This window comes from Tachypleus tridentatus, chromosome 12 (assembly GCF_004210375.1).
Source record: "Tachypleus tridentatus isolate NWPU-2018 chromosome 12, ASM421037v1, whole genome shotgun sequence".
NCBI classification, from domain to species: domain Eukaryota; kingdom Metazoa; phylum Arthropoda; class Merostomata; order Xiphosura; family Limulidae; genus Tachypleus; species Tachypleus tridentatus.
The window spans coordinates 12,152,491-12,167,363 of NC_134836.1; the positions used below are offsets into that span (position 1 = coordinate 12,152,491).

A 14,873-nucleotide genomic window follows, 5' to 3' on the forward strand; every position below is an offset into this window, starting at 1 on the left:
TTGCCATAGTTTTACTGGATGAAAACTCATTAGAATATTACCATAAAGGTTTTAGTGTTAAAACCTTGATTTTAAATTTGAATAAACAACGCTGATGGCGTAAAGATCGAGTTGAAATAATCCCTCCAACAAGTTTGATTATTTACACATTTTTCTTCACGTGATATGGTTACGCCTTCGCGCATTTATACCACACCTCGTGACTAGCTACTAATCTTGCTGGCTCTTTGCCAATTCGCACATCTTCCTCTTACGAATAAATACAAACTGAACTTTTTCTAACACGGGAAATGTCAGAAAACACTTAACCACCATTTAGCCGTAGTTGTGTCATTAAAAAGGAAAAAACAAACAACCTACTCTCTGTTTATTAAAATATTACTCTACTACTGTACTATTATTTTTATAGCTTCGTGGAAAATTACTAGTTATTAACTGTTAAAATTACGTTTAACCAAAATAAATACATCTGAGATACAAGTAGTTCGTTTCTACACAGTCGAAACCTACTTTTTTCATTTTAATAAAGATTTGAACAAATAAATACGATTTTAAATATTCTTATCACTGACAGTTTTTTGTGACACAAAACGCATGTATTCTTATAATATAAATAATGTTGGAATTTAACCTGTAAATAAAGTACAGAAACAAGGATGGAGATACTGTAGAAAGTATTTACTCAAACTACAAACCCCTACTGTAACTCCACGTTGGTGAGTCGAATTATATTTAACTAATATATGGGTTGGTCCCTTAAGGACATCGATTGTATAGTGGCTAACTCGTACATACTCTCACTGCTTTAATCATATATCATCGGCTGGTAATTCCTGTTTCACCTCTTACTTTTTTTTTTTTTTTAAAGAAACACCAGATATTTGTTAGAAACTTAATTTCAAATTGTAATCATAACATCGTTTACCTTAGTAAAATACAGGGGAAAAACAACAACAAATTGACTTTTCAATACTCCTACGACTTTTGCAGTTTGGGAGCAATTTTGAGTAGAATTTATTTTCCTTGTAAGTCTAACATGCGTGTTTTTTGTGTGCATTTTTATGTGTACAGCCTTACCAGTACTAAAGGCTTTAAAGTGTTGTTCGAACTATTTAGAGGTACTTTTCTGGCCGAACATTCTGTTAGGGTTTTGATGAACTCCATAAAACAATGCAATGGAACTTGATGATGCACTGCACTGTGTTACTTGAACTAAATATATATATTAACACTATTTCAACTATAATGTCACACAGACATTACTTACAAATACAGTCTAAATAAAAGAAGCCCTACTAATAGAAAAACTCAAACCAAAACTGAACCAACATAAAGGAACACTTTCACACCTATATTAATTAATAACCTAACATTTAACTGCAACGCCCCTATAATCTCGTATTCTCGTTCCCAAGTCATACACTCGGTAATGACAGTTTCAAACTGTCTTTGTTAACCTGAAGATGACCTAAGAAGGTTGAAATGTTGTTCTGCGTTTCGTATTTATTAATGTTTTAATACTCAAATCAACCGTCTTTATAATACATTTTTACTTCAAGTGGGCTTCTTGTTCATGAACTATTATTTTTCAGTCATAAATGTTGCCATGGAGAATAATGATAACACCTTTTTATTCACGCCACATCACATAAAAATATAACACATTTCTGTCCTCACAGTTTTTACATGTCATCAGAATGAATGCTTTTGTTTTATTTGAAACTTGAAAGATAAGAGTAATTTGAATATTACATTATTCTATTCCACCCGCACAACTAGGCCAAAATCGTGATCAGGGGAGAAACGGGTAAAAGAACGAAAGCCTAGATTGTTAGCACCTGCACGAATATGTATGCTGCACAATTTACAAACGGCGCGGATGCTCTAAACTGCTAACTAACTATGTCACTGATCCATTCCTAGTTGCGCGCTATTGTTTGGCAACCATGGTAACCATAAACCTCGGGGAGTGTCCAAATCTCGTACCGCATGAACGATGTGGAAAATACCACGAGCACAGGGCGAGGATTAAACCTAACACGATTAAAGGTTGTTATAAGATATTCCACAAAGGGTAAAAATAGGTTTTACTTGATAAGCCTAGAAGGCATGTTTCAGTAACCTAAAGCACATTAGAAGCCTTGGCAGTGTGTAACACAAGACGATTCTCAACTGAAAATTAAAAAGTACTTTTTAAAGGCTGTTAGGGTGTTGTGAAGTGTGACTTTCATTTCTAAAGAATGGAAGGGTAAAATCTAGAAATAAAAAGTACTGTCATTCAGCTTCTCAGATTATGTTCATTCCTTTCTTTCTTAGAATTTGTGACGACCTTTACAGTTGAGATGTCAAGGATGTTTCCAGTGTCTTAATAAATTACAAACGTTTGTAAATAACACCTGTACTGAAAGACAAACATCACATTTCTCTCTCTACAACTGAATATTCTGTTAAAAGCAGAATACACAGTATTATTTAGTAAAACAATAAACCTTGATATCACATGCCAGTTTCACTTAACCACTGCAGATCTAATTTTAATAATTCAACAGGCCTGTAAATATTGAACTTCATAAAAGTCTATTTAGTTTCGTAAAACGTATCTTCCATAACCCGGTTACGTAGATTACGAAAATAATATTCATTTTTCCCATCACGTATGGATTTTTTTGTTAACAAATCCTTAAGAAACAAACTTACACAGAACGAATTTTTATTTTCCCACAACTGACATTTACTGTTTGTTAAAAAATACAAAAACTGAAGAAAAGGGAAGAACATTGATGTTAAGGAATATACACCTCATTAATTTTTTAAAGTGAAATCTATGTGTTTAAGTCTCAAAAATACGTGTTGTGGTCTTTCACATATTGCGACTGAAGCATGTGGTTTCATTGACCAGGAGTAATCAGTCATCATTCCCTGTTACCTCCTCTCCATTTCCCTGACGTCTTAATGTAACCTGTCGAGACAGACGTTTCAGATTGAAAATAATCCTATCATCATTTCTATTGACACCAGATTCAGAATCAGATGAAACTGCATCAGGTATCTCTGGTGCAGTAGGTACAGATACATCAGGTCCATGAGCAACTGATCTTATAGCAGATTGAAGGTTCAGACAAGAAATTTCTTGTTTATTTCGAGTGTTGTAGCCTTGCACGTTACACGAGCGAAAACAGCAATCATCTCAACAGTTGCTAAGGCTTAGGCCTGACCACTGGAATTCCAAAAGGCAAAGAAAATGTAATATGCTTGTTTAACAAATTCTATAATCTTTTGCCTTTGTCCCATAACAACAAATTTACCACATATATAACAGAATATGTTTGGGTCATTTAGACAACCTCTTGTTTCCACAGCAACGAATAAATAATACTGAATAATAATAAAAAAAAGACAAAGTGCACTCATAAACAAATACTATCAAGAAATGGCACGTCATGTGATCTGTTAACCATCTACACACTAGCAAAGTGTTTTTCGTATATTCTAAAATGATCGATAAGACTCATGTTGTACTTAATATAGAAAAATCTATAGCCTGTAGTTGTCAACATTTTAAGCATAAAACATGACCGGATTTCAATTAAAACGATTCACTAATGTAAAAGTACATAAGATGTTTTATGAAATATCTGTAGGTGATGGAGAAAAATGGATATCATTTTCAGATTTAGCATACAGGAATTATTGTAGAACATGTAAAATTTTCAAGGTAATAAAACTATTTCAAAGTTAGTATAAAGTAACCTGAGCAATTTGGTTACAGAAATATATAAAACAAAATAAGAATGAACAGTTTACAATATGCCAAGAATCAAAGTTTGGGTATCAAAATGTAACTGAAAATGAAAACAATGGAACACTTCCATATTAAAAAAACTGAAGAAAGTGGCCACTTTCATTGTGGAGCTATCACGACTGTTCAACTTTCATAATGTCTACAGTTCTTTTAATAATTTAAAAAATGCAATTGTTAAGTATGTTAAACCGATAATGTCTTTACTGCCAAAACCACAGTCATTAATAAATAAAATTCTTGTGAAACATACAATTGTCTGTTTTACTTCAAATACACGTTTTTAATTCTTAGTATGTTAAAAGAAACACTTCAAAAGTGATTACCATTCTGAAGTTAAATATACTAAAAAATCTTTGAAAAATCTTACTAGAAATGATGTGAAGTGTTAGTTGTGAAATGCTTCTACCCTTTTCTAGGAAGTAATTATACATGAAACAATGTTACAGCAAAATACATTCAAAAGGTAATTAATAAGTCTTTATTACATGATCACCACACAGACTCTTCAAGGCCAACATCACTGTGTGGAACAGATGAATCAATTTATGACAAGAGAGAAAGAGAACAAGTTGCTTTCAAACACAGGTATAAACTCACTTAAACCAACCATGCTTTGTAATTATGAACAAAAATACAAGTAACCCATCTCCTTTTCACTAGTAGGCAAGTAGCAGTTTATTTAACATACTTTACATCTGTAATGATCATGTAGAAATAAATTCAATTACCAAAGTATAACTCATAAAATATATCTTTACACTGTTATGTATAAAATTAGAAAGTATTAATTAGAGTGCTGTATTTCAGAAAACAGAAATACATGTCTGAATAAAAACTGAGAGAACATATTTAATAAAAGCTGCTTGGAAACAGCCGTGGACAGATAAGTCTAGAAAATACTTTATCAAAATCTTGAACTAAGTTAACTCACATTGTCAATTTCTAAGTATTTAAGAAATTTGGTAGAAATCGTGTACCATTCCCAAGGTCTTCATCTCTGTCTAAAGCAAAATACAGTAGCTGAGACATCTCAGAAGCACTAGAAAAATTAAATACATGGAAAAGAACAGTATGAAAATAACAATACATATAATCATGTTATTAAGGGAAAAAATATTCAGATTTTGAGTTCTGCTTCTGTTATGCTCTTTGCCTTAAATAGATACTTTTCAATGATTATTAAAAACAAATTGGGTGCTATTTCACACCTGAAACACGAGTAAAGATATCTTTTGATTCTATTAGATCTAAATGAATTAATACTTCAATCCTTATATTTCAATAACAAATTTTTTAACATGTTGGCTGCTGCAATGTTATAAATTTATAATTACAGCTGTCCTGTCAGCATTATAATTAGGCTTACATAATATTTATTTCGTAGTCTTATAAGATCACATGTGAAGACCCTGGACTGCAAGTACAGTGGAACCCCTCTAAGCAGCGACCCCTTAAAAGCGGTCATTCAATCACAGTCCCTTTTTTGTTTACATAATCCCTAATTATGTACAGTGGAACACCTCTAATCAGGCCAGTTTGTCTCAGTCCTGAAAGTGGCTGCTTTAGAGGGGTTCCAATGTATATACATTTATACTGTGACCTGCCTGCAGGTCATGCTTAAATTCATCATATATTTTCTATAGCAGTTTCACTGGCTCGTTGTTCTTTTCTTTTTGAGATTGCAACATCTAATTGAATATATAAAGACTGAATTCTAAATTAATATGCAAAAAACTTCATTTACATCTAAATCATTTCACGGATTATCATCTCAACAAGGTTCAGATAGTGATGAGCCATTTAGTTCTTTTTCTGATACAGATAGTTATCTAATAAATCCATTATGTCACATGATCATAGTCAACTGGAATCTCCGAGTTAAGGTGACATTACTGACAATGAAAATGATGATGCTGCACTCCCAACCAATGTTTGGCACAAAGTAGATGGAACACTTTGCAAAAGCTTTCCTTTTACTGGCAGCCCAAACATACCAAGAATAAACACCTTTCGACAACAATCCCTCAGGCCAATAAATGCATTCAATTTGATGGTTACAGAAGATGTACATGATTTACTTCTTTTTCAGACAAGTGCCAGTGCTGAAAAATGGCTTCTGGACAGCAAAGTGCAACAAAGGTCTTGTGTGAAAGGTAGGTATTCAATGTTTATTGGCACAAAGCCACAAGGCTATCTATGCCAAACAAGATGTGGTATAGTATATGTATAGAGCAATTAAAGAAAAAAGTAAAATATGTAAAATTAGGAACTGTCAGAAATACTGAAGCAAGAAGTACACCCTTGCTGTCAGTCACCTGAAGTTGGCTTTCCAGTCCTGGGTTCAGTTCAAAAGAAAAATAAAAACTAAAATCTGTAAAATTAAGACATGCCAGGAAGACTAAAGCATCAAGATCAAATTTGCAGTCAAATATATATGTAAAAATGGCTCGTTTGGGTTTAGAAAATATTTTACGTAAAGGAGCGAACAACGTTTCAATCTTCTTTGGTCATCATCAGGTTCACAAAGAAAGAAAAAGGTAACTGACCGGAAGCTGACCATATGTTTCAAAGGGGTTGTGTAACTGAGTGTCGGAATGTAGAGGGCATGCTTAGATGTTTGAATATATAATTTTATGTTATTTATTTTACTAAATTTGCAGTCAGCCACCTGAAGTTGGTCTTTCCAGTCCTGGGTTCAAGTCAAAATAAAAATTGAAATGTGTAAAAGAAATTGTGCTAAAACATTAAATTGTGTAAAATAAATCATACTAAAACACTATAGTCTGATAAAAAACCTTAAATTAAGTGTAAAAGACCAATGGCTTTTAAAAATGTAAAAACATGAGTGAGCTGGGCAGTATCACCTATAACACAGGCCAAAGTAATGTGCAAACCTGCCTTACAAATACCTTTCAAATGGTGTCATCGTTCTCGATTGTAACGATGACATGATAATTAAATGTGGATGATTGTGATCTGAGTGCCACATGGACCATACACTGGTGCAGCAGTACCAGATAAAAGGAAGTGGTGGGTTAAACAACTATGTCCAATGCACAGCCTTGCCAAAACAACCTCCTCTCTTTGATCCTTACAGAAGTAAGAGGGACAAAGACCAAGAGGTTTGATTTGAAAAAGCTTGTTATTGTGTTGCTCATTCCAGGTTGCCTGCCATCTGGTGTACAGTCTGGAATGTATAACTGAACCATAGTCCATGTATGGAATGGGTACTGGGATGATAGATCCAGAACAGACAAGACTTTGCTGCTCTGTTGGCCAGCTCATTCCCACAAATACCTAACATGACCTGGTATCCAAAAGAGTTGGATGGAGACAGATGAGAGAGAAAGATGGGCCAGTTTGTTTTTGATATTGATAAGAAGAGGGTGGTGACTATCATGGAATGATTCCTGGGCCAATAGACTGCTGAGTGAGTCTGTATATATTGTATAATTTGTATATTGCATTGGTTCAATATGATTTAGAGTAAGAGAGATGGCATACAATTCAGCAGTGAAAACAGAAACTGTAGAGGGGAGTCTGTGTGCCACAATCAAACTGTCACAAACCACGGCAGAGTCCAGTGTTTGTTTGTTTTTTGAAATTTCCACACAGCTACTTGAGGACTATCTGTGCTAGCCATCCCTAATTTAGCAGTGTAAGACTAGAGGGAAGGCAGCTAGTCATTACCATCCACCGCCAACTCTTAGGCTACTCTTTTACCAACAAATAGTGAGATTGACCATTACATTATAATGCCCCCACGGCTGAAAGGGTGAGCATGTTTGGCGCGACTGGGATGCGAACCCGTGACCCTCAGATTTCGAGTCGCATGCCTTAACACGCTTGGCCATGCCGGGCCTAAGTCCAGTGAGTCACCTGAATTGGAACCATCTGTATACATAGGAATGGATGGATCATATGAAAGATGTTTAGCAAAGAAAGAGCGATATTTCCAATCGGGTGTATCTGCTTTCCTCAGATGACTGAAAGATAGGTTACAATTGGGGACAGTAATTTGCCACGGTGGAGTAGGCTGATATGAAGAAACTGCAATGTTATTCAGAGATAAATCCAATTCTTCTAATTGTGCCTGGATACGGAGACTAAAAGAAACAATGGCAGATTTTCTGTTATTAAAAAGTATGGTCCATTGTGGTTGGAAAACACAACTCCAAAGAGGATGCTGTAGTAAGGATTGAAGTTTGGAAGCACACATTAGAGACAGTTACAAACGGTGAATATATAGAGGGGCTTCATGAGATTCCACATACAGACTTTGCATGGGAGAAGTACGAAAAGGTCTAATACAAAGCCGAAACCCATGGTGATGGACAGGATCCAACATTTTCAGTGCTGAGGTTCTGGAAAAACCATAAACCACAGACCCATAGTCAAGTTTGGATTGGACGAGGGCATGATAAATTTTGAGCATGGAGTATCAATCTGCTCCCCAAGAAGTAGAAGAGAGGACACGGAGAATGTTCAATACTTTAAGGCATTTGATACAAAGTTGCTTGATTTGTGATATAAAATTTAATTTACAATCAAATATAAGACCTAAGAACTTTGCCTCAGGGATGTCAGGAAGTACAACATTAAGATGATGTTCTGAATCTGGGTGGATTCCCCGTTTGCAGCAGAAATATATACAAACAGTTTTAGAGAGTGAAAGTTTAAAACTATTTGCTGTGGTCCACTTCAGTACATGATTGATTGCAGTTTGTAGCTGCCGTTCAATAAATCTCATGTTTGATGACTAACATGAGATGTGGAAGTCATCAACAACAAGACAGTTTGCAATTGTAGGGGGTAGCTGTTCACTGATGGCATTAATCTTTATAATGAAAAGTGTGATACTCAGAATACAGCTCTGAGGGACTCCAAGTTCCTGTGGGAAAAAATGTGAACTTGGAATCAGCACTTCATTAACAATTGCTTGATGAAAAGGGGTAAGTTGCCATGCAATCCATATGAGTGAAGGTCTCGTAAAATGCCATATATCCATGTTGTATTGCAAGCTTTTTCTAAATAAAAAAAAACAGTAACAAGATGTTGTCACCTTAAAAAGGCTTTTCTGATTGATGTTTCATGGCAAATTAAGTGGTCTATCATAGAGCGTTGTCTTCAAAGCCAACACTAAGTAGGTGAGAGGAGGTTGTTTGATTCAAGAAACCAAATGAGGCAGGCATTGATTATCCTGTCTAAAATCTTACTGAGACAACTTGTCAAAGCAATTGCACGGTAATTCGAAGGAATCATTGGATCCTTCCCAAGTTTCAGAATAGGAAGTATGATAGCTTGTCATCAAGCATCTGGATAGACATTTTCCTGCCATATCCAACTAAAGACAGCCAGGAGAATAGTAAGAGAGTTCTGGGAAAGGTGGCATAACATCTCATAATGTATATTATCAGGTCTGACTGATGTATTGCCAGACCGATGAATTGAAAGTTTGAGTTCCATCAGTGTAGGAGGGCGATTATAGTCATAGGAATGGTCAGTTGAAAAGGAAAGAGGCAGATACTCTGTGTGTGTTTTAATGGCTAAAAAGGAAGGGGATAAGTTTGAAGAGCTAGATACATGAGAGAAAAAGTCCCCAAGAGTATTGGCAATGCTCTGTGCATCTGCAACTTTGTGGCCATCAGATATTAAGATTGAGAGGGGGGGCAGAAGTATATCTTCCACTCACCCTCTGGATCTTATCCCATATAACTTTTGTGCTGGTGGTTGAAGAAATGCTGGAGGTGTATTTAATCCAAGATTCCTTCTGGCTTCAACATCTACCTTGCTGAGTGTGTGCATGGGCTTGCTGAAATGCAATGTGGTTTGAGAGCATGGAGTATCTTCGAAATTTATCCCAAGCATGTTTCTGAGTTTTTTGTGTTATAGAACAGGCAGAATTCCACCAAGGGTGGAGATGCTGTGGGGAACATGTCAAGATTTAAGGGATGCATCGAGTAGCAGCTTGTATAATACTGTTGGTTACTGCTGCTATACAATCGTCTATGGATGATTCATATAAGATGGCAGGATCAAGTTCCGAGTGAGTAGTGAAAGAAGGCCAGTTGGCCTGGACCAACTTCCACCAAGGTACATGGGTCGGGTGGTATTGATCACGACCAATCTCTCATAAGATGATGGGAAAATGATCACTTCCTCGTGGATTGATGTCAACCTCCCAGGAAAAGTGAGTGAGTAGCAAAAGGGGACAGAAAGATCTATAGCTGTAAATGACTGACTGGGTGTGTAAGAGCCAATATTGAATAGAGCCAGGTCATGGTTCAGGAGCATATGCTCTATGGTGTGCCCTCTCATATTACTACAGGAGCCACCCCAGAGGGGATTATGCCCATTGAAATCTTCCAAGATTAAAAAGGGGGTTGGCAGTTGCTCAATGAGGGTATCGAGGTCTGATTTATTATAATGCATTTCAGGTGTAAGGTATAAAGAGCAAATAGTGATGGTATAACCAAAGGAGACACGAATGCCTACAGCCTCCAAGGGTGTGGTCAATGACAGGGACTGGGTGGGCACATGCTGATCAACCAGCAATGCAACTCTCCCACATCCCTGTTCTACACATAGCCTGTTATTACAGTATAATGAATAGTGTTATATAGTAACTGTACTTGTAGGCTTTAAAATGTTTCTTGCAAAGAAAGACATATGAGATGATAAAAGTCCATCAGATCTTTGGTGTCAGTCACATTGGATTGGAAACCTCGACAGTTCCATTGGATTAGTGTTGCCATGTGTAATTATTTCAGAGGAGAAGACTGTAAAGAGTCCTTCTGCTTATGACCTCGTTTTTTTCTTTATTGGATGTGGGTCTATCTCCCTCTATGGATCCTGCTCTAGCTCAAATGGTCAGGTCTAAATTTATCAGTACATGCACTAATGATTAAGGGTGCGGACGAGTGGTTTGCTTAATTTTTGGGGTATCAAGAGAGGGAGACCCCATGGAAACATCTTGACTTGAAGAAGGTGAAGTTCTGCAATAACTGGAAGGTGTGGTCAGAATTGAGATGGAAGGAGACACTGATTCATGAACTGTGTCGATTTTGGGAAGTGTTTCATTAAGATATGCTGGTGAAGATTGTGTTGGGGATAGGGTAAAGTCTGTTTGGATTCCTACTGTAGTAGTAGAATGAGTTACAGCAGCATAAGTTCTGGACGGAATAGGTAATAATAACTTTCTAGCCTCTGTGTAAGTGAGATTGTTAATAGTCTTGAGACGTACTTCTTTTCCTTCTACCCACTTAGGGCAAGAGGTAAAATAAGTAGGATGCGTACCATTACAGTTTATACAATGTAGTTTGAGTTGGCATTCGGTGGCATTATGGTCTTTACCACCACAATGGGCACAGGTCAAGGAACCACAGCTAGATTGTTTTGAATGACCAAATCATTAACAATGGAAACATCATACAGGATGTGGAATATAAGGTCGCACCTTACAATTCAGATATCCTGCTCTTATTGTGGTGGGAGGATGTGGTTCTGTAAATGTTAGTATTAGAACATTTGTTGGTTCCAGAATTCCATCTTTTCGAGTGAAGATTCGGCTTACTGCTGTGACACCTGGGCTGGTGAGTCCTGCGAGGACCTCTGATTTGGGGACAGTTCTTAAATCTCTTTCAACTATGACTCCTCTGGAAGTATTCAAAGTGGAATGAGGAGTAACTTCAATGGGTATGTCCCTCAAGGCCTTTGATGTCAGGAGGAGTTTGGAATATTGCGATAAAGAAGTTTCCACTAAGATATCTCCCAAACATAGCTTTTTTACCGATTTAGGGGAGCCAGCAAGCCCTTCTAAGCAATTCTGAATAAAAATAAGGGCATCTGTCCTAGAGGTTTGCCACTTAAGGAATGCAAAATTAGGAATTGCAGGACAGATTCAAGTGGTGAGTTAGGCTGCACAGATTCATCAATGCATGGTCGTTTTCCAGTAGTCGAGTTTTTCTCAATGGTTTCAAGTTGTGTTTTTTTTTTTGTTTTGTTTTAGAAGTATCCATAATAAATAAAAAATTTTTCAGTGACCACTCACCCCATCAACCATGGAGCCCTACAAGGGGATGCACTACAGTGCCTCAAGGGCACTGCAGTGACGCCAGGGTTTCGTGAGCACTATACCCGAACACCAGTTTCAGACACAATGTCCACAACAGGTGTTGTGGACATCCTATGCTGGTACTCATTCATTATTCCTTATTTTCTTCTATTGAAAAGACATAATAGGAAAATTATAAGTGGTGAAAGATGAGACATTCCTGATGTGCTGTATGGCATTGGAAACAACTTTACATTATAAGCCAAGGAGGAAATTACAATTGAAATAAATAGGTGGCGTGGCTCATGAGGCACATCAGTACAAATCAGGTGCGACTCACTGGTGGGTCACACAGCAGCCAACGTGTTAAAAGTAAAAATGAATGACAAAAATTAATGCTTATTTTAACTAATAATTTTGGTGAAATACCACACAGTTTGTAGCTTACATATATATAATACATTAATATAGTGCCTGTACAACTACAGTATAAAAGCAATTAGCAAAATAAAGTAAATACTTACAGTACTGGTATTCTCACAACAAAATAATGCAAATCTGAAGGCCTATTTATTACTAGTTAAGCACAAAACAATACAATGAGCTATCTATGGTGTAGTGAGGCCTACTTTATAGTATTATAAACCCACAGTCTTACTGCTTTGCCTACTAATTTTCAAGTTCATTACAAAGTCTTCACAAACAATTAATTGAAGGTTTATTAAGTTCTGTCATCATGTACAAAAAATGGACCAGTATTTGGCAAGTTCATCTATTAAAAGCTGATGAGATATACATATATATAAACCATTGTTACTTTTAAAATAGAAGTAATATACCTATGGTGTGGAAAAATATGACCTAATGCAAAAACTGTGAGTACGTAATGTATTCATCAAGAAACCTCATTGTTTGAAACAATCATACTGCAGAAAGTATTCATTTTTTCAAATATCGGATGAAAAGTTTAAAAGAAACAGAGATCTATAGCTTTACAAACCCAGAAATCGACCATATTTTCAAGTTTAAATAAATGTAATAAAGTTTTTAAGGGTTACAATACACTTTTTGATTTTCTGTTTTGAACAAGACCTCACAAATAGAACCATATCATTAACAGTATTTAAATAACACATCATAAAATTTAAAGTACAAAAAGGGACCTGTTGGTTCATCTTGACTGTCTTCTCCACTAAGCTATTAATAAAAAAACAAACAAACATGTAACAAGCCCTTATAATTCAAATCTTTATAAAGCCTTCCCTTAAACTAACTGCAACAATTATATCTGAAGGCAACCCATTTCAAAGGCCAATCACCCTGTTACTATTAAAAAAAAAAGTGTCTTAGCTGATGATAACTCCTATCCTATCAAAATTTGTATAAGGGTCCCTTAATTCTACCATTTCAACTATTACTATTACGTACTAGTATGGCAGAAGATGGTGCAACAATACTATTAATTCCCTTTAACTTGTTTTCAGAAAAAAATAATTTTAGGTAACTTATCCTTATATAACAATCTTTCCATACTAAAATATTACAAATGTCATCTTACTCAAAAAACATTAAATCAAAACTCTTACACTTACACATAGATTACTGGCACTCATGAAATTAAGAGTACTTAAGCTCGTCTAGTTGTTGCATAAATTATAAATTAATGATGTTTTTCTCTCCTTATGACGTTAATTCTAATTTATCTTAGAAAATGATAGAAGTTAAATTTCAGATTTAATATGAATGTTCAATCGACTTTTATTAAGTAGGTTAATACTAATAGTCAAGCGAGGATTACAACCAACGTTAACTGCCAGAACTACTCATTCTCAACTACCTCTGCCATGTTTATCTTAGAACTTGTATTGCTCGGTTCCTTAAAACCAATTAACTTTCATTAACTGTTTCTAAAGTATCAATTTTTGATACCAAACTTATAATTTACTTATAATACCAATACTAATACTACTGTTACTAGTACCTGACGTTGTTAGCAGTACGAAAGTTCAGTGTGATTGAGTGGAAAGCAGGATGAATAAGCTTTTCACGTAATATTTTATCTTCAAACATAAATCACAGTTTTATCAGCATGTAGTTTTTGTTTAACCACCATCAGATTTAACAATAGCACCTTGTAAATACTAACGTCAGTATTTAAGCAGTAAGTCAGTCAAGAAATTCCTCAATATGTTTTTTTTTGACATAACATACACACACCAATATACAAATACTCTTGAACCAATGGCGACCATTCTGACTTTGTATACTACAGGGTTTACACAAGTAAACACACGAGACTGGATCCAGAAACTGTTTATCCCGCAAAACTCAAGATTCTGGAACTCAAATGATTGACAACGATATCCAAAATACCATATTTAACTGTTTGTGATAGTTCATGTTTATTGACATTTAAGACAATACTTTGAGTTGTGATAAATAATAAATGTAATATATTTCGATATAATTACATCTAAATATAAACCGCAGAAATTTAACTACTCGTACCGTAATTATCCTAACGAAGTACAAAACAGTTTTGGCTCTTAGCCAAACTGTGTGTATATATATATATATATATATATATATGAATATACCTATGTATGGAAATATGAAGTTTACTTGTTATGTTGTATTTAGTTTGTAACGCACTAAAAACAAAAAACAAAACAAACACAGACACTACAATCATGGCTGAACAAAAAACAACTTATTAAAACTTAACGATCATAAACAATTAAAATATAAAATTTTAACATTTACAGAAGAAAACATTCGTCTTTCTTATGGCAAAGCCACATCGGGCTATCTACTGAGCCCACCGAGGGGAATCGAACCCCTGATTTTAGCGTTGTAAATCCGTAAACTTACCGCTGTACTAGCGGGTGGCCACAAGAAAACAACATCTATGCCTGGCCAAGAATACGATACAAACGTTAACAAACAACACAATAAAAATATCAAAGTTAATAATATCAATAAATAGTGGAATTATAAAAAAAAGAACCAGAAGAAGAA

General features: G+C 35.4%; 1 protein-coding gene across 6 annotated transcripts in view; it reads right to left on the reverse strand.

Moving 5' to 3' along the window:
• LOC143234662 (uncharacterized) overlaps positions 1-14,107 on the reverse strand; it is a 65,053-nt gene extending 50,946 nt beyond the window's left edge. For 4 of the 6 annotated variants that reach the window (XR_013018752.1, XR_013018751.1, XR_013018749.1 and 1 more), the window contains exons 1-2: positions 13,837-14,106; positions 4,734-4,841 (exon numbers count right to left, since the gene is read on the reverse strand). The gene's annotated coding sequence lies outside the window, so the exon portion shown is untranslated. Of the gene's footprint in view, positions 1-4,733; positions 4,842-13,836 lie in introns of all 6 variants that reach the window. The other 2 variants (XM_076472189.1, XM_076472188.1) reach the window with 1 other exon arrangement.
• Positions 14,108-14,873: the final 766 nt, after the last annotated feature.